Here is a 21400-nt window from a genome sequence, read left to right as displayed (position 1 = left end):
AAATAAAATTAATTTATTTTTTAGTACTCCAACATTTAACCTTTCTCGTAGTTATTAAAACCTTTTACTATTAAAAATAATTAGGTATTATTTTTATACAATATTTGTATAAAAATAATATAATGTGCCCTATTATTTTTTATTTAGCATAAGATTACATTTCTTTTTATCAAAAAGAAAAAAATATGTGCTCTTATTAGAATTTTTACAGAATATATATACAGAAAAATTATTTTTATTGTAAACTTCCAACTGGTATGTCATTATACTCTATATTTAAATTATAGAAAATATTAATAAGAAACTAATTTTTTTTATATAAAATAAAGATAAACTTTCTAATGAAACTATCTTTTTTTATATAAAATAAAGATAGTTTATTCTTCAGGACTTCTACATTTAGCTTTTTTCGTAGTTATTAAAATCCACTGCAGTAAAAAATAAATATTCTTCCTTATTCTTTTTAATTAGCATTAAATTACATTTTTTTTTTCTTTGATTAAAATATGTGCTCTTAGAATTTTTACAAAATATAGATATTTTGTATTCTTAGTGTAAACTTCTCCCAACCCACACAATCTTGTTTGTAATGTATTAAATTTTTATATTTTGACATTTTGCTTCAGCACACTTGAACTACTTTAAGGTAACCTTTAACATTTAAATACATTATTTCATATAATTTATTAGAAAAATGAAAAAAATATACAATATAGGGAAAAAACAACAGAATATAAAACCGAAATTGGTTCAGCTTGATAAATTGGCTATTAGATAAACTAATAAATTACTTGTTTATACGGAACGTGATTCGCACAATAAAATAAATCGTTGTGACTTTTTCTACACTTGACCCATGCTTTGCATAAAGTTTGTATTTCATTGAAATATTGCATATGTTTTAAGATAAAATCTTTCATGTTTTCAAATTTGTCAAACATTTCGACTTTCACTTAACATATAAGTTTGTTATGTAGGTATAAATTGCAAATAGTAATAAAAATTGAATTTTTGGATTGTATATTCGAGCTGGTGGTGTAGCTATCTTTTCATCCTTCAATCCCTCAATCCTTTAAGATTTAAGAAATAGTTTTCATTTTTTTAAATTTATTTTCATGTATGCAGAATTAAATAGATTTAAGTAAAATTATAATAAATTGTAATTATTTTAATTAAAAAAGTCACCACTTTTATCTTAAAACAAATGCATTTTGTTTTAATTTATGCATGAAACACAATTTATTATTGTGCCGAATAATGCATTTAACAGTAGCAGACAGTCATGAAAGGCATAGTAGTTATTAAACCAACACATCGACAACTAATTGTTAAGGCTGTTAAACAGTTTTAAGCTTGGTCATAAATAACACAGATACACACACACACACACCCATATGCAAATATCGAGCCACAATAGGCACAGATCCAACCGAACCGAATACACTATTTTAATTTTAACTTAATTGTGTTTTTTGCAATTCCATGCTACATTCCATGCTAAGTACATTATACTTGCCCGACTACGAGCCTCTGATTGCGATTAAAAGTCCTATGGGAGTAGCTTTGCAGGCAGTTTGCATATCCTGCTGCAGTTACAAGCACTGACTTCCAACGTCGTTGCTGTGCTACGCACTATAACTGTACGCAATAATTTACATGAACTTATTAACGCATTTACAAGCTCATCAAAATGCAATTTTAATGCCGACAATTATGTTCACTAAAATATTCATTAAATTTATCTGCATTTGGGTATTTATTCATAGAATATATTGTGAAATGGCACACAAATAATCTGGTGCGAAATTTAATGTTTAGCATTTAAGTGTCTCAAACCAAGTAGCTGAAACCACAAAAACAATACCAGTATAACAAAATAATTTTGAAGTTCAATTAAACATCAAAAATTTGGATTTGATAATTGATAAAATATAAATTATGGGTTTATTTATGCAGAAATTAGCAATCAACAAAATATTTCGATGATTTTTAGCTAACAAATGCATCAAGCGTGGATATTTTTTCATTGCTTTGGCAATGTAAATATTGAAATATATGTGATTTGTTTCAATTTACAAATGATATTAATTAAAATTTTAATTATATTGTTTTATAAACATTTTGATTTCAATATAATTTATTTGTGTACATTTTAATACGTTTAATTAATTTGATTTTGTTACATTTTTAAATGAAAGTAATGAAAAAGAATTTTAGTAACATTTTTTTATTAATAGTTATTAATTGTTATGTATATATTTATTAACTGAGAGTATATTATAAAGCTTAAAATATTCAATTGAAAACAAATTTAATCCATCACATGGAAGTGTTTTGATATCCTTTAAAAACTTCGAAATGTCCCTTTAAATGATTAGATAAATAATTTGCTTACCACTTTTATGATATTTTTATGAGAATAATATTCTAATATCTTTGGAATTAAATTAACAATTTTTTTAATAATTGGTAAATACTTGAATTAAAAAAAATAAATAAAATAATAAATACTGAACAAGAATATAGCGTTAATAATAATTATATATATAATAACTAAAAGAATAATTAAACTAAACCATATTGAATAAAATGATATATTCAAATTTTACATATTTGATAAACATTAAAATATTTAATTAAAAACAAACTTAAACCATCACATAATAATCTTTTGATGTCTTTCAAAATTTAAAGAAAAATTTTTACAGTCACTATTTTATGTCGTTTTAAATGATATTTAAAATATTTAATTCTAATAATATTGATATTAAAATATTAAATATTAATAATATTAAATATTAATTATAAATACAATATAAAATTTAAATAAATATTAAATATTAATAATATTAATATTTAAATATAAAATATTAATAATATTAATATTAAAATATTAAATATTAAAATATTAATATTAAAATATTAAATATTAATAATATTAATATTAAAATATTGAATATTAACAATATTAATATTATTAAAATATTAAATATTATTAATATTAATATTAAAATATTAAATATTATTAATATTAATATAAAAATATTAAATATTATTAATATTAATATTAAAATATTAAATATTAATAATACTAATATTAAAATATTGATTATTAACAATATTAATATTAAAATATTAAATATTAAAATTAAAATATTAAATATTAATATTCAAACATTAAATATTAATAATATTAATATTTATTATTAAAATTATCATTTTTGATTTTTTTCAGTGTTTCTTTAATTAAATAAATAAATTCAATAAATTTAATTAAATCAGTAAATGAATGATTAATTTACTTGTTGTCTTGATGATATCTTTACGAGATAACTTATTCAAGGTTCAAATTGCTAAAAGAACTTTAGTTAGAAAAAAACAAAAGTGAGTTTCTGATCATGTTATTTTTCTTGAAAAAAATTTAGACTACACTAGCTTATAATATAAACTATCATTCTATTCCCATCAAGTCTTAAAACGAGCAGTTCCAAAAAGGACTGTTCCAGTTTCTGCTGTAAGCGAAGGATATTGTTGAACGCTTGAAGGATATAAGTCCATTTTATTGCTCTATCTTAAGCCGAGTATTATTTCAAATAATTTGTTTTTTATTATTTTTCTTGCATTTTTATAATTTAATTGTTTAATTGTCATTGCTTTCATTTTATTTTATTTTATTTTATTTTTATTTTGTTTTGAGTTATTAATTTCTAATTTAGTATTACCAGCAAAATGGTGCTTAAAGAGGAGATTGAGGTTGACTTACATAAAAAATTTCACTGAATATTAAGAAAAAAAATTTTGGATATCTTCGTAAAATAAATAAAAATAAAAGAGGCATGTTAGATTAAGTAAGTTTTAAGTGGAACAGCAACTAGTTGATGGCTAAAAATATAAAAATATATGTAGACTTTCACAGTAATGAATTTTTTAATAAGCTTTTTTTATATAATTTTTATATAAATCTTGTTATTATAAAATAGTCAGAAATAGTACAATATTATCTTTGGTACTTTTATTTAAAATCTCAATGGTAAACTATGAACTTATGCTACCCAACAATTTACTACGACTAATCATAATTACCACGCAATTCTTGGAGATAGTCCCCTAACTTAATCGGGAGAAATTAGAGTTATTTAAAAACCATATTCCATTCCATAAACCATATAGTTTTCATTCGATTCAATGATATATATATTTTCAGTTACTGTATATGTAAAATAGTACCTTAATGATGCAGCATTTTATAAACATTCATATATATGATTTTTTTTGTTATTGAACTTTTGTCATGCCCAGATCTTTATATCAATAAAAATTGTAAACAAAAATAAGGTCATTAACATTTTGATTTGCTTTTATTCGTAAACATTATTCTAAAATGCAGTTTCATTCAAAACAATATTGCTTATTTATGTATATATATAGTCAGAGTAAGATTCAAGCTCCTTCAGAACATATTCATTTGGTTTGCTCTGCAATGATTTTCATAAAATAAAATTCATTAAAGTGGTAAAACGCATTGAAAATATTGGCAACAGTAAACTTTATGCAAATCGATATTCGATTAAAATAAACTTTACAAAATATTTTTGAAAATGTTATTTTTATCTAATTCAAAATATAAATTTTTGAGGAAAACAGTTTAAATGAACGAGTATAATCTAAAAATCATTTAAAACTTTTAAAAATTCAGAAAGTTTTCCATCCGAAATATTAAGAGAAAATTGCATTTGCAAATGCAGCCAATCTAGTAGCACATGTCAGACATTGGAACCAGAACAAATTCAAGTTAAACTCCAATAAAAAATCTAACAAGAAGCAAACAAAATGATTTCAATAAACATTTCGTTGGATAGGATTGGGACTGAATAGGTGAGGTTGCATAAATGAAAATACAAACAATTTGCAATTTTACTTCAGAACAGCAACAAGAATAACAACAATACAAAGAAAACAGGATACTTGATAATGAAAACTAAATGAAAAGCTACAAAATGGCAAGGAACACATTTGAAATGCTAAAATGCTAAAAGTTTTGTTTAGTTTAATGAAATTTCAACAAAAGGACAACCAATCTGAACATTTGCTTTGCATGTCATCAAAACGTTGTTCAGCTTTTTATTAAGGCATTAAGCTGCTGCGTGAATAAAAAACAAGTAAGGAGTTTTCTTAAAAATTTCCATAGTTCATAGTTTATTGCAAAATATTATATATTATAAGAAATGTAGTATAAAATATAATTTGATTTAAAAAAATTAGCCGCTTTCATAACAAGAAAAACACTCATACGCTCCGTTGTACCCAAAACGAGTACAGAATAAATTCTGCCCACACGCATTTATAAGAGTTTTATTTATGCACTTTTTTTTTGTTTTAATTTTTAATTGTTATTAGTTTCTAAATAACAATATTTACTATTTTGCTTTTGTAGCAATTATTTGAAAAATACAAAATATTCCATTGGCTTTTGCAAATAAATCGATTTGATAGCGAAAACGTGACAATCTTTGTGTACAAACAGAATTTGTAAAAATAAATCCTGCTGCAACGTGATTTTCAATTGCGCAGCAGCCGGCCAGCAACATAAAAAATTGTTTGCAACATTCATGTGCAGTTTTGCAAATTGCAGTTAAATAACAAAATGAATGAAAAGCAACGAGAAAACAGCAAATTCTGTCGTAAAAAAGATTAAAATGTTTAAAATTAAAAAAAATATTTTCTAGCAAAATGTTAGTTATATTTGTGCATTGAAAGTCCTAACATAAATTCTCTGAAATACTCTAAAAATTTATTGAGAGTCTATAAACAATTTATCATAAATTGTTTTTTGCATTTATGTTTGCACTTAGTTTAGTGCATTTGAGTATTGCAAGTATATAAATATAATTAAGTCTTTGAACTTAATATCGTTTACTGTTAGATAGATAAGATTTTAATTTCAATTTTTCCCGTATAGAAAAAAATTATAATATATATATTTCACCAGATATATTACCTTATTATATTCTTAACATTCTTCACATAAGTACAATGAAAACTAATAGAGAGTTTACAAAAGCAATTCCTGAGCAGAAGGAAATGTTTCTTCGAAGGATGTTCATGATTTGGCTTAGTCAAAATAAAATTTAGTTTTTCTTTAATTATTGACTTACTTATTAGCACGTCAATCAGCGAGTGCCGAGATTACACAATATAATTATACAAGCGATGTGTATTTAAATCTATATAAGTATAATAGTTTTTTTTAACACATAGTGCTCTGCGAATCGGAAAAATATGTAATATATTATGCCAGAACCAATGCAAATGCCTTAAAATATTTTTCCATAGGCTTAAATGCCTTAAAAGAATAAACTCAAATATATAACATACCGTTCGAAAAACTCTGGTATATAGATAAGAATAAATATAAATTTATTTTTCGAATATATTTATTTTATTTTTGAATTTATTTTCGTCCTGGTTTTTTATAATGGTTCTTATATATTTTTTAATCCGGCTATAGGTCCCTTTTTGTTAAATAATTCAACGTTTAATATTATTTATTATATTTTATATTTCGATTCTTCTTGAGAGTCATCATCAGGATCACGATCTAACATAAATCAATATTAATAAAACTATATTTGTATAAATATAAAAAGAGATAAACTATATCGGAATATAATAAAAAGTATTAAACGTGGAATTATTTAACAAAAAAGGACATACAGCCGGATTATGAAATATATAATAAGAATATATTTCCGTAAACTAAACTATTCAAAAAAAATGAATGGTCATTCCAACAAGTTTTTATATTTATTTTTTTTTATTTTTTATAAGTAGTAGCGACAAAGTGGAATATTTTCAGATATCTATCCTGTTCTACTTTAAACAAAAACGAATTATCAAATGTTCTAGTGTCATTTAAAGGAGATGACCATAGAGGAAGGAGTAAAAGTGCTAGCTGTTATAAACTTTATTAAATCAAAATTCCCAATTCTCGTAATTAATTACGAATAATTAAATATAATTCCAGGACTAAATACATATCATTCGGCATTACTCGAAACAATATTAATTATATATATATAAAAATACAATTTTGTTCTTATAATTTTGCTACTGTTCGATAAAAACCGCTCTATTAAAGGACAATAGCTTATATCAATTAAAAATCAATTTAATAAATCTTTTGCAATACAAAATGTTTGAATTTTTTGGAAATTTTTCTAATCAGAAGGTCGGGGACTTTCCGAAATGTTAAAATCATTGCCCAAAATGTATTTGGAAAATTAAATATATACTTTAGTTCTTTATATTTCTTTATGATTATGAGTAAATTAAAAATTTCTTACAAATTAAGCTAAATGGTTTTCTGCATCTTCTTTGCAAGGATAAATTACTGTTGTTATGTTAGCGACCCCAGCATTTATTACTTTATATACTCATATGAATAGTATTTGTTAAAGTTATAGTTCCAACTTCTTAAAGTTAAAATTATAAAGATATAAACTATTTAAATAATATGTTATGTTTTTAAATAAATATTTGTGTAATATCCTTAGATAATTGTATTTAAACATTTTCGTAAAGAGATAAAACAGAAACTAGGAGTTTAAATATTTTATAATAACTGCACTAAAAGACAAACAAATAAATAAATGAACAGCAACTGTTATCCTAGCAACTCGTCCTTTTTGTTTGCTCTATACAAACTTCAAAACAATGGCAACCAACAATTTTCATATATTGTTCGCAAATGAGGAGGCGAGTTTTTATGCTTTGTATGCATAACAATCAAAGCTAAAACAGCTAAAACATCTAAAACATCTAAAACACAAAAAGAGATACCCGAACTGAGACTGGAAATAGGAACAACAAAGGACAATTGTTTTACAGAACAATTGTTTGAATTTCGCTTACTTATGGATACTGTCATTATCGTAGTTAGTTTTATTTGTATGCAATTACTTTTAAAATGCATTTTAAGCCAAGTTAGAACACACAGTAATGCGAACAGTTTTGGAAACTTCATAACTTTAAAGTTTAAACACATCATTCGCTGAGATAAATAGTTTGAGAAAAGTTTAAATTGCGTTGGAAAAAAGGATAATGGGGTTTTATATTTGCGTTGTAATTTTTTTAAAACTTTTTTAAATGTGGGATGAAGAACAATATTTGTTTTTATGTGTTGATATAATGTATATATTATTGCTAATGAGAGATTGTTTAGTAGTACTGTAGCATTAATTTACTTTCCTTCTTTGAAAACTTAAAAACACTTTTGTGATTCTGCATATAATGTATATGAAATGTTTTATATTGATGTTTTGAATTTTTTTCCTCATATGTGATACTTTTTATGTTTATTTCTTCGTTTATATAGTCAAAAGATATAGGGACAATGGAAAATAAAACAAAATTTTCAAGTTTACTGTCTCATACTCGCTGCATCCAAAAAAAACCTTATTTGTCGCTAGTCAGATGTGTTTATTTCCGTTAAGTGTTATTCCCTACCTCCTTTGTGAGGATTTTTCTAGTATAATTCTTAGTTAAATGTGTTATAAAAGTTTTGGGTAAACATTTTATTACAATGAGCTCAAGCATATAATAAATTCCGCCATTTATTGCGGTATTATAATAAACATAAAATAAATATAATTTTGTGTAGAGCAAGTCATACAAAATTATTTTGTATTTACTCGTAGTAGTGAAAATGAAAGTCCCAAATTTCTTAATATCTCAGCTAAATATTATGAGTTTGATAGTTGTCAAAATTTTATAACGACTTTTGATCTCTTTCAGAAAAGTAAAAATATATATATGGGATATACATCCTAGGTATGTAGTTCGAACATACAAGTCAAGTACGGCTTCCACTCGGAAGCAACTTTTATCGGGTTCTATTATCGGCTCACTTTGGAAGAACCCAACAGCGGATTGGTTTTTAGTTTCGAACCTACATGATTCGTCACCTACCATAATATCGTTGATATATTTTGAGTTACCTCGGACGTATTTTTTCAGTATTTCCTTGCACCAATCAACACGTACTTTCTTATGTGTGATTGTTAGATTATGGGAAATTCAAATCTTTCAAACAGCTGAATATGCATGTTAAATTCAATGTATGCTGCTGCCACTAATGCCCAAGAATGCCTCTATCTCCCGGTATGTAACATTCCGATCCAATGGTTTCTATTACAACAGCCGTTCTTGGATGACCTTTAAGAAATGTGTTGTAAAGAAAACGACAACCAGGTTCGAACTCATTGAATCAGTGCTTTAGAGTCGATGGATGTAGTATTTTATTACCAAATGGCAAAATAAGCTGATTGATAATTATCGCATTAAATGAATTAACAACCAGAATAACGATGCTTTAGCGAAAATATAAATTTGAGCAGCAGTTGGAGAAAGACGAGGTAAAGGTGCACCATGTATCCAATGAAGTGATGAAGTTGAGAGAAGGTGTGATCAGGAGAAGGCAAGCACACAGTATAGGCAACTGGAGTGCTGCGTCAGGCCAATATGTAATAATATTCCAGTGTTCATTATTTTTTATATCTGTGTTGGACTATTGAGGGCATTATATTCAGTATTATTCTATTTTCAGTTCATTTTTATATATTCATACGTTGATGATACAGGTTCCTGAAAGCTTTAAACTTTCACTAGTTTTTTTCTTAATGACAATTAATATTTTTTTTTCTAACATTCACATGCGTGCTTCCTCCATTCATGTTCCTTAAAAGTGGCTATTGTCTTTGTTTGCTGTCTTCGATATCTATGTATATTAGTTTCTTTAAATCATTCATAATTAGAGTTTTTAACGTTAACTATTTTCAAAGAAAACCTTTTCGTGCTAATTTTTTCTTGCCGAAAGTGACGAAAAGAAACTATTTACAAGTTGGAAAGGGTTCGAATAGAAATGAAAGACAACAATAGAAATTTTAGTTCATTTATTGAAATTTGATTGACTATACTGTTTCGAGCATTGCCAAGTATTCATAAGCAATGGTGTGAGAAAATATTCGAATATTTTAATTAGTCTGTAATCCGTATATAATTTTTTTGGACAGCAATATTTTCGATATTATAATGTTTTAATAAAATATACTTTATTCTTTGTCTAAAACTCTTATACCTATTGAAAACTTAATTAAATACAAATTTATAATTACTCTATAAAAACCCAATCCTTTAATATTTTTGTATATAGGTTTCCAGACCTCTTTGATTGTTGTTCTTTTACGATGAATAAATTAAGTTTATATTTGACTTAATTTAAAATTTTTAACTCTATTTGGACATTTCTCCTATTAGATACAGAAATATTATGCTTTTTTTTATTGAATAATGAAAGTTAAAAGCGAAATCATGCAATCACTTTAAACTGCGGTTAAAAGAATTCATAATAATAATTTTATATTTTTCTTTTTAAGTTTTATAACTGCAATCAAATTGTAATATCTTTTCTTAATAGAAACGTTGCATGCAATTTTACTATCACACAAAATTATGAAAGAAACTTATATCAAACTTAATTTTGCTATAAAGTATAAAAAGGCAATGTACTATAATTCAGATAATATTTAAAAAAATTTTTATTATTAAAAAAATAATAACATAGAAGATAACATTTAAGTTGTTTTCGTTTTTTCGAAAATAATTGCAAGAGATATTGCCAGGGCAAAAGTAAAGGTATATGGAATATATAAAAATATATAACATTATCTTCATATATATTTTTATGTCGTTGTGTGCTAAACCCCTTTTTTAAGTTGGGTTCTTTTTTGGTTAATTTATTTTCTTTTATTGCAATCTGTCACTTAAGTATAGGCAATAAACAATATTTAAGAGTAAGTGAGTAAATAATTAATATTTTTGTGGACTTGAATGGACTTTGCTCAGTAGCACATCCGTCTGTTAAAGTCGATCAAGTTGATTAAAGTTCCAGTGGCATTTGTTTGCGGAGACGTACGAACGTTCTTCCTTCTGCTATAATTCTAATAATAAAATGGTTAGGATGATATTGCAGTTGGGATCCGTAAGATATATTTGGGAATTTAGGATTTGTATTACAAATATATAAGATTATATTTGTATATTTAGTTCATTTCATGTAATTTAGTACATTTCGCTGATATATAATGAAATTATTTGACGTTTCACCTACGATTTTTAAAATCATATAGTAATAATTGTATGTTAAAATATAAAAAATATATATTGTTTATTTTAAAATTTATTTGACTCTAAATCAGATACTATTTTTAAAACAAATTTATGAGCTCCTTTTCGTTTGATTATCCAGACTTGCTTTAACTTGTATTGGTTCAGATATGAAATTTATAAGCAACAAACAAACACTTCAAAAACCTAATTTAAAAGTCGTAAAATCCACGCCTCATATCCCGCGTATCTATTTTATGGTAAATTGATTTTGGCTTAATGCGTGAGTCAGACTTTTATTAGTGCATACAGCATATCTTATGTGATTTGTTGTTCTGGAGTTATTGCTAAAATTACGAGCTCTGCTAAGTTGAAGTGCTAGTGGCGATTAAAAAGTTATTTAAAGAATTTGAGAAAATAAAACCAAAAACTTTCAAGAATTTTTATTACTTATGTTTAGTGTAGAAAATTTTAATTTTGTAAATTTTGTTATATTCTTAGCGACTTAACACATTATATTTGCCTGAGGCTAAATTAAATTTTATAAGTTGTTTAAACATCGTTCAAGTCAAATCTCAACTGCATGAAAACCAACAAGATTAAGATATTTTGGCAAGTTGATAACTTCAATTTCAATTAGGCACGGCGCTGTTTGTTCTATCTATGCAAAGTTTCGAATTAACTACGGCAATGTTTGTGTAAATAGTCACAAGCTCATATCCTGTGAAACAGTTGATATTGCACCAACAACTGTGACCTGTTTCTCGCGCATATTTGTCACAAACTCAAGCTGGTGGGTTGGTTGACAGTCTCTTATATTAAATCTTGCTGTCATAATAAATTTGAACACTAACATTTACTCGCATACCAGGAATGTGGGGGAGTCACTCCGAACCGAGGTACCAGTAGGAGTGTAAGTGTGCATTGCTTACTCATAACTTAACTAACAAATTTACACGTATATATACGTATATATCCTGCAATAATATGTTTGCGTACATACTATATTCCTTCTGAGTTAAATTCAAACGTTCATGCATCTGCACACATATTCGAGGAGCACGTCACCATAAATTGGCTTATTAGCGTTTATCTTCGGTGGTGTTTTTATTATGTATCTGCACACACTCGCGTCTATTCATGGATATATTCACATTTACATGTAGTTGTATTTTATTGTGGCGCTATCTGGTTTAGACTGTTCTGCAAATTTATTACAAACATTTACTTGCCATGCACCTTGATAATTCCACATAATTCAAATTAATTAAATTAGTTGCAATAAATTAGTTAAACGAGCGGATTTAAGAATGATGGAAGCTGTACACGGTCTGCGAAGTCCTTGCTCGAGTTTAATTATATCGAGTCCACTCTTTTTTTAATTTATGTCGAGAAGGACTATTCTTCGCGGAAAAAAATAATTGCATTTGTTGAATTGAATAAATTTTATTTAATTAATGAAGTTTATAATTTAATTCAGCGGAAAATGATATAATAATAATTTTAAACAAAACTGCCAATAAAATTTTATAGTATTTACTATTGGGAAATCATTTGATTAGAAGTTAAGAGCAATTATAATTGATGCTTTTTTTTCTAAAAAACTAAACACCAATTATTGCTTTAAGGAAGTTAAAATATCCACTGCTTTAAAATAAATATGGTAGTGAATACTTCAAGATAAACTTATATATCTTATAATAATTTACTAACAAGTATTTGATTAAAAATTCTTAGGTACTTGCAGTAAAGTCTTTGGGTTTCGCAAAGTTTAATGCTAATGAGAAAAAAAATATTGTGTTAAAACAGAAGCTAACAATAAGATATAATTCTTTTAAGAATTAATAAGATGTTAACAATAAGAATTAAAAAAAAATTAAAAGAGAATTAAATGAGAATTAAAGAGATCTTAGACTATATAATGTTCTTTTTAAGCTATCCAATAAGAACATATATAAATTTAGATTTCTAATTGAGCTAAAATAATAAAATGAATATAAACAATTCCTAAGATGTACATAGGGCATTAGTGTCATTAATATAATGAGTAAAGTAATAGAGACATAATCAGGAGTATATATATTGCTGCTTTTGTAGCGATTGAGGTCTAGTCGAAAAAATGACTAGAAATGACAAAACCACTGGTTAGGATTTATTTTGTATAAGTGTATAAATCCTATTATCGTACATTAAATTGGCCTTAAATACTGGGTATTTTCAAAATGTCACATGTTGTGTAATATGTATTGTAAAACTTATATTAAATAAATTATGCACACTACTTATATCTATAATCAAGTTAGCTAAGCGATATAGTTCACATAGTATGTATAAAATGTGCTAATAACAGTGACAGATTTAGAAGAGATATTGATTTTGTGGCGATTGGCTGTTTCCGATAACTTTTATAGCAACAAATTAACTAGAGATTACGAATAACACTTTATCAATTTATATTAATGTGGACGGTCTGATGAAAGTTATCGTTATTAATCGTAAATCAGTAGGTCTATTAAACTGACCTTAAATAGTCATATATGTAATATATTTGTCGAATAATAAAGTAGATGAAAAATCATTAAAGTTTTACAAAAATTTTGTGATAAAAAAGGTTTGCTGAAACAATGATCGAATGTCTTATCCCTTCCGAATATCACATGCTGAGTAAAATACATTATATTATTTTCTTATATTTAGCAAAGAAAGAGTAAGCGAGACTTATTTAGATCGCTTGAAGCTCTACAAAAAAATAGTTACACTGATATATGATTTGGGAAACTGTGCTAACTTTCCCATTCAATAAGTCTAATATAACACAATTAGTGTTAAATCAATGAAATTTTTTCTGTGTTATAAAAACAGTCATCATTTCTATATAAAAAACCATTTACCTATATACTTTCTGAATTCATAAAAAATTTATTAAATCTTCTAACTTATTTTCTATTGAAATTCTATTGAAATTACTTCTTGCATGAGTTTTAGGAAATTATTTATTAGGTATTGTATAAAGTATCTGTTCTTTTTGTCACTACGTAGATGGCGTTGGTGTCCATCTATCCAGTAATATGAATTCGATTACATCAAATATATGCATTTTTGCATTTAACAAAAAAAAAAAAACCAGTAATGCATTTCGGAGACTGATTCCGAAATATCGGTGAATGATTGATTAAAATTTCATATGTGGAAAACATTCGGTACATGATAAAGTATATAGAAAGAAATTAAAAAATATTTATAAAAATTTTGAAATTATTGAGATATTCTGCAGAAACGATCAAAAATTTTTAAAAAGGATTATATGTAAACTATTATATTCATTTAACAAGAAAAATATACTGAATATAAAGTAGAAGAATGTAAAAATGGGTGTATGATTTTGTACAGTTAAATCAACTATTCACAAAATAATGTTCTTGTCAATACAGATTTCATTTTAGGTAGTCTTTTCTTTGTAACTCTGAATCACAGTTTATAGGTAAAAACATCTTAATCTATCTCTGACTTTATACAATTCTTTCGTTTTCTGAGCTCACAAAAATATGCGCTAACCACATAATTACGAGACTTAATAATTTTGTTAGAAAAATTTTAGTTCATATTGTAAAGAAGCAATAAAAACCAACCCAGAATGCTTGCACCTGTGATTTAGTTCAAATCAGGTTAAGTCAACCAAATCATTTTTCTGAGTGTGGACAAAGGTATCATTTTCTCACTTTTTCTCACTAATTTAAGAAACGCCTTTGGTATATATATCTTCGATTGTATACGTTATACGTAGTTTATACATCAATAATATTTCTATTTTGTTTACGTTATGGAAATTATGACACAAAAATACTTGTTCAATATGAATTCCATAATTTGTTTACTTCAATTTCCAATATTAACATTTATGAATCCTAAGAATAATACAAGAGTTTCACTGTAAAAATTCATTAAAATTGTAAGGTTTTTATAAATTTTCAGAATCTGGAGCTTGATTATCAAATTGTATGCTAATAAAAATATATGGGAATATGAATACTTTTTAAAAGTAAACAAATATACCAATAACTAGAGGACATATAGATTTAATAATCTGAGATATTTACACTTCCGCTGCGTAGTATATGGTATGTATTTGACATAGAAATATATGTACTGAGCACTGGGTTAAATTTTTCATATAACCCGCCTCTTTCCATTCAAATAAAATTCTAACTTTTTTACTGACATTTCTATATTTTATTTTTCAATTATATTGACTTCAAAGTCATAAATTCGTATTAAACTCAAGTAAATGAACTGCGTTGCTGACTATTATATATATTCCAAAAAGCAAGTATATATACTATGCAAATATGCATATATCCATGCAAGCATATCAATCCTCATATATTGTAAATTTTCGTGATTGCATATGAGATTCGAAGGAGTAGAAATGTAATAAATAATTTAAGGTGGGTTATGATTGCTTTTGTTATTGAAAATAATTTGTCAAAAGTTTTTAAAATAACCAAAAAAAAGAAGTTAGAAATAAAATGAAAGCGAAATATAGTTAAAAGGAGAGAGATAGAGAAGGTAATAAATTTTCGTATATTGCGTTATTATTATGTTTTTATTTAAAAAATAAAATAAATTGTGAAAAATAGCTGTAATTTTTATGTAGCAATTTATTTCATTCACAAAGCATAAAGCACCTATAAAAATATATCAAAAATGTTTTCAAATTTTTTTTTTTTGCAAAAACTGCTAAATGAAGTTAATAAAATTTTATTCAATTGAATTTTAAAGCATTGAGAAAATTAATTTTTTATTGCTGCTTCTTAAAAAACACTAAAAATTGAGCCACTGCGTTACATGCTTTGATTACGCTGGGCTATACTACTAAAATAGAATATATATTCATATGATTTTAAAGTACTAAAAAGTCACAAGCTCAACTAATATATATATATATAAATAAAAAAGGATTATAAAGGACAACTTAAAAAAGTGGATGCTTGACATAACTGTCAACACCCATTTACTGCTCGAAATCGTTTACATGGTAACTCGTAGATACTTGCAGCATATGCAGGATGGTTGATTGTAAAAGGTCGTGACAAGGCAATTTATCACTTAGGCAAAGAATCAGTATTAGAAACAAAAACAAAAACAACAACAATGCCATGCATGGTAGTAACAGTCAGTAGAATAGGCAGTAGCAATGGCAGTAGCAGTTTCCGGCAATTTTGGCCTATAAAGTTGAACTCGTAAATCAAAACACAAATTTAACACAATTTTACAACAAAGCTTAACGAAGAATATGAGTATGTGAGTGAGTGTATGTGTAACTCAGTACCTTCATACCATATAGCATATATATACATACAAATATATCGTTTGTTTTCTATTGCTGTTTTACAGTTGCTGATAGCAATGGTCGAGGTGGCGATAGTAGTAGTGGGTGAGTATTGGGGCTGTTAAATAAAAAGCTATCAAGTATGCTGCAGGCAACTTGGCGTCGCATGTGCGTTTCAAAATAGCCCCAAAATTGTGAGCCGCCCATTACAGCAGATAGAAGGAAAAAATGCTGCAAGCAAAAAAAGTTGTAAGTTTTGTGCACTTTAAACGTGCTGCCATGTACAGAAAATTGGCCAGAAATAGTAGACAAAAAGCAAAAGAACCCTAAAAAGTCTGTTTTGACTAGATACACGAGACAGATAATTTAATATTGTGTGTTCGGAGCATAACTTGTATATTGAGTGTGCATGCTTTTATCTTTGCATAATAGGTTCAGTGGTAGGGCGCAGTGCTACTTGCTTTCACTCAAATTCAGATATTCAGTAGAAACGTACTTGCAACAGCGGCAACATAAGTTGCCAACATCAAGTTTTTGCAAATTTTTTTCCATTCAATTTTTTTATTCTAATTTTTCTAATGCTTGTCAGCAAATTTGCGAATTTTCTTCAACTTTTAGCCATGAGGAGTTCAATTTTTTCCCAGTAAACAAGTACGATTTTAAATATCTTTTTTCGTTTATACGTTTTTTTTTTTTTGCAAATGTTATTCCATGTCATCATCTGTTGGCCTCGTTTGTTAGATTTTATTGCTGTTGTCATTCTCAATTCATAATCTTGCATATATTCTACTTAGAAAATACGAAAGTAATGATATATTTTGTAATAAATTAAGTCTGAGTTTGAGAAGCTCGAATATACGACTATTTCCATTTCATGTTGCTTTCGATATGTACTTGCTTCCTTTACGATTCCGTTTTCTTTTTATACAGTTTTTTTTTTTTTGTACTTTGTTCATGTCATGTTATTTGCGTGTATTTTGACGATTAATTCAAAGTTTTTTTTTCTATATTTCTTGCAGATATTTCAATTTTGTGTAAAGCTCGTTAATCATTTGCTAAGTTCTTAATAATATTTCTATTTTAACATCAAATTTGTGGAGACGAACGATGATGAAAACAGTCTAACGAACGGCAAGTTCAGATATACGAGTAAGTAAATAATTTCATTTTTTTAAAGGAATTTTTTGAAATAATAGTTAAACAATTTGAAGTAATAGTATTATATATTTGATTACAGTATAAAAATATTGTATAAATTATTGAAATTACTTTATAAGAACTTAATCATATTGAATGAAAGTCATTCTTTATTGAAGAAAGTAATCATTTTTTAAACCATACTGTATATTAAACTGATTGAATAAATGGTTAGATTATACTGGCGATTCAAATAGATCCACTTAGGTTTATAGGCCCATTGTGTTACCCTGTATATTAAACTGATTGAATAAATTTAAAAACCAGTACAAGTTCAAAAATCGTATTTTGTAATAACTAACAATTAAAGTTTCAATAGCATTTCAACGAAATACTGGATGATCCACCATTTTTGTTGATGTTTTTTTAACATAAATCTTATTTATTAAAAATTAATTTTAATAAAATTTATATTGGCCATTATTATTTATGATTTTTTCAAAAAGTAGCTACAAACTTTTATTGGTATAGAATGCCTATAACGGTGTATCGCTGAAAAACTTGGCCAAGTGATTTTTAGCAGCTCCTCTGTTAGCTAATATTTTACTAGTAAAAATTTTTACTATACAAAGTACTGTAGAGCACGAAAAGACCAGTATTCAAATTGTGCAAGCAATGGAATCTGTGGTTGAATTATCAAAACTTTTTAACCAAGTTCCGTAAATTTGTACCGATTAATTAAATTTGCCTGTAACCTGACATTGTCATTATGAAACTCAGCTTTTCTTCTGTTGGCCAATTTTAGTTGCGTTCCGCCAGCTCCAAAATTAAATCGACTTCTTTAGAGACAAGCTGACCAGAGTGGGATGTAGTTCCCAAATCTGCCACTTGCAACATAAACCACATAAACATTTCGGCAATATCTCACGAGTTCTAAGCCTGGCACTTGCAGTCCAAACAAATTATATACGGACTATAAACTAATTAAATAGAAGTTCGATTATTTCCTAAGACCACTGATGAAGAGTTCTTGGCACTACTCGAAACAGCGTTTTATGGTCAGCCAAATTTCAATAAATTAAATAAAAATATTGACTTTGTTCTTTCTTTGCTATTCGAATCCATCTAAAAATTAATATGTTTATATAAATATAAAAAAATAATGTCATTTAGGTGACAAGAGCAGTAGTATGTCAGGTGTCTTAATTTCAGTTCAATAATGAATTATGACTAATTTTTCTAGAACATAATCAGGAAATATAGACACCTATACTAACTATATCTTAGACCACAAATTTAGTCGGAATGCAAAGTATCCTAACTGTTGCATTTACAAACAAATTTATGACTAATTTGTGACAAATTTACACATCTGCCTCTTATACTTTTGGGTGCTATCCACTATAATAAAGCTTTATTATCTTTTACACCTATTACTATTTATCTACCAGTAGGTAGGTATACATTAATATCAGAAGCAGACATTATTTGAACTCTAGAGTATTCTGTTATAATTAGATCTCTAGTATCTAAGTAATTGTATGGTCTAGGTTATATTTTATCTAGTTTTGACTTAACTTTTGAAGCACGTATATTTGGAAGTAATATCACGCAGAACGGTATTTACATCCCTGTTGTTCCATTATGATTTTGGTTTATTTGAAAGAATTGTCATAATGTTTATGCAAATTGCTGTAATGCTATGTAATGTAATGTAAATTGAAAAAACCAATTTAGATGCGTTATTATTAGTTTGGCTTTATTACTTTAAACTTACATTAGTGAAATTAGTTTGTGCCCCGAACGTTATGATGTGTAACATAGTGAAACAAAAAGCGCAACAAACAAATATGCTGTGATGTTTTTGTGAAACGAACTTTAAGAAAAAACATTGTAATGAATTAAAATCTAAATCCATTAGCTGTAATGTACAAAAAGTGCCAAAGCACGTATTTTGAAAACAAATTATTTTAAAATACGCTATAACATAAAAACGACGAGTGCTCGTATGAAATAAAAACAACAACAACAACACCAAAGGGCGAGTATCCACAACGAGTAGTAGTGCGACTACTGCCACACAGTCAATGGCAACTACATGGCTAACAGGAATTACGAAAGCACCCAATACGGGAGGTACGAGTGCACAAAGCAAAAAACAGAAAAAGTCTAATTTATGAGAATCCCCATAATTCCATAAGCATAATTAGTTTTCAAACTGTAAAGTAGCGGCGTCAATGGTGTGGCAAGAACAAGTGCAGCAGAAAGTAGTGTCGGTAATAACAGAGTTGTTACCGTTCCAGTAGTTGCCACACTAAACGTACCGAAAAGCCATTTACTTTTATCTGCCACTGATATGTCGCAAAAAGAATGGCGTAAGAATTTTTGAAAATAAAAAGGAAAAAAAAGGACATGCGAAGGCAATGGCATCTGCTACCACCGTAAAATGCATTAAGAACGACAAAATACGCGTATTTAAAGTGTCGCGCCAAAACAAAATAAAAGCCTAATGCAAACTGAAAGTAAATAGAGTTGTTTCCGAAGAAAATCAAAAGAATTGATCAAAATTACTTGGATAAATCCGCTCCTTACTCAATCCACACAAACGAATGCCGAACAATCAAAACTGAGTTCCCTCCTTTTTACTTGTCGCAGTTACCTATCTTTTCCTTACTACCGAGTAAAACTAAAGTTTTCCTATTTGTCTGTTGTTGTTTTCGTTGGCGTTCCTACCAGTAGGTAAAAACTATAAAAATGACATCACGAAGGATATGCGCTGAGACAGTCTGATTGTCTGCTCTAAGCTGCGGATACACAAAATTATAGACACAGTTACGCAGTTGGAAAAAATATATATATAAACAGGCGCATATTAGTCCAAATGCACGTTCGCCCAAATGGCAATAACAACAACAAGTCAAACAAACAACGACCTAGACACGGTGTGGACGACGTGACGCCACGTCTGGCAACGCCAACACAAAAACTTTTTACAAGAATTTTTGTTATTTTGAAGTAATTTTTTCCAAAAACGAGAAATAAGGAAAAAAATGCAACTTTGCAGAATTTTTATATTTTTCTAACACGATTTTAAAAAATTTTTCAAATAAAAACAAAAATGAATATAAAAATGAAGTATCCTATTTACGTTGATTTTTCCTGCATTTGTGGAATAAATCCCTCCTGAAGGACTCCCCGAAAAGTGCATCTCATAACTCTTAATAAGCCAGTAAGTAGCGTTGCAACCTCTGCAATTCGAGTTTGTTGTTGGCTTTGTTGTTGTTTTTACTCAGTTCTTCAGTTTTTCAGTTCTTCAGTTTTTATTGTTTGATCGTTGAAACAAGTTGCCTTCGGTGCCGTTTTGATTGCGATAATAATGCGCATCCTTATCGGGAAATACCCGTACACGTTAAATTGCGAGTAGTGGAGCGACAACTAATGGAGTTTAAATTTATGGCGAAAGAGTTTATTTGCGACGATTTGTTGTACTTAAATAAAATTTATTATTATAATTTTGCAGTTTCTTGCTGGCTTTAATTTGTATTTATTAGCTGCTTAAGATGTTAGCGATAAGCACTCAATTTATTGGCTTGCGATATTTGAACTTGTATTTGCTTTAACTTCCCCATAAACAGTAAAAATGCTATTAAGGCAGTTAAATTTTAAAATTGCTTTTCGAAATAAATTGAACCAGTAAAGAAAGTTGAGACGATTCAGTGCACATTTACATTTTATCTGCTGAAAATATAAAAACTATTTAAATGTCATGTA

This window comes from Teleopsis dalmanni, chromosome 1 (assembly GCF_002237135.1).
Source record: "Teleopsis dalmanni isolate 2A chromosome 1, ASM223713v2, whole genome shotgun sequence".
In the NCBI taxonomy this organism is placed as follows: Eukaryota; Metazoa; Arthropoda; class Insecta; order Diptera; family Diopsidae; genus Teleopsis; species Teleopsis dalmanni.
The sequence above is the reverse complement of the archived record's forward strand: the minus strand, read 5'-3'. Positions refer to the sequence as shown.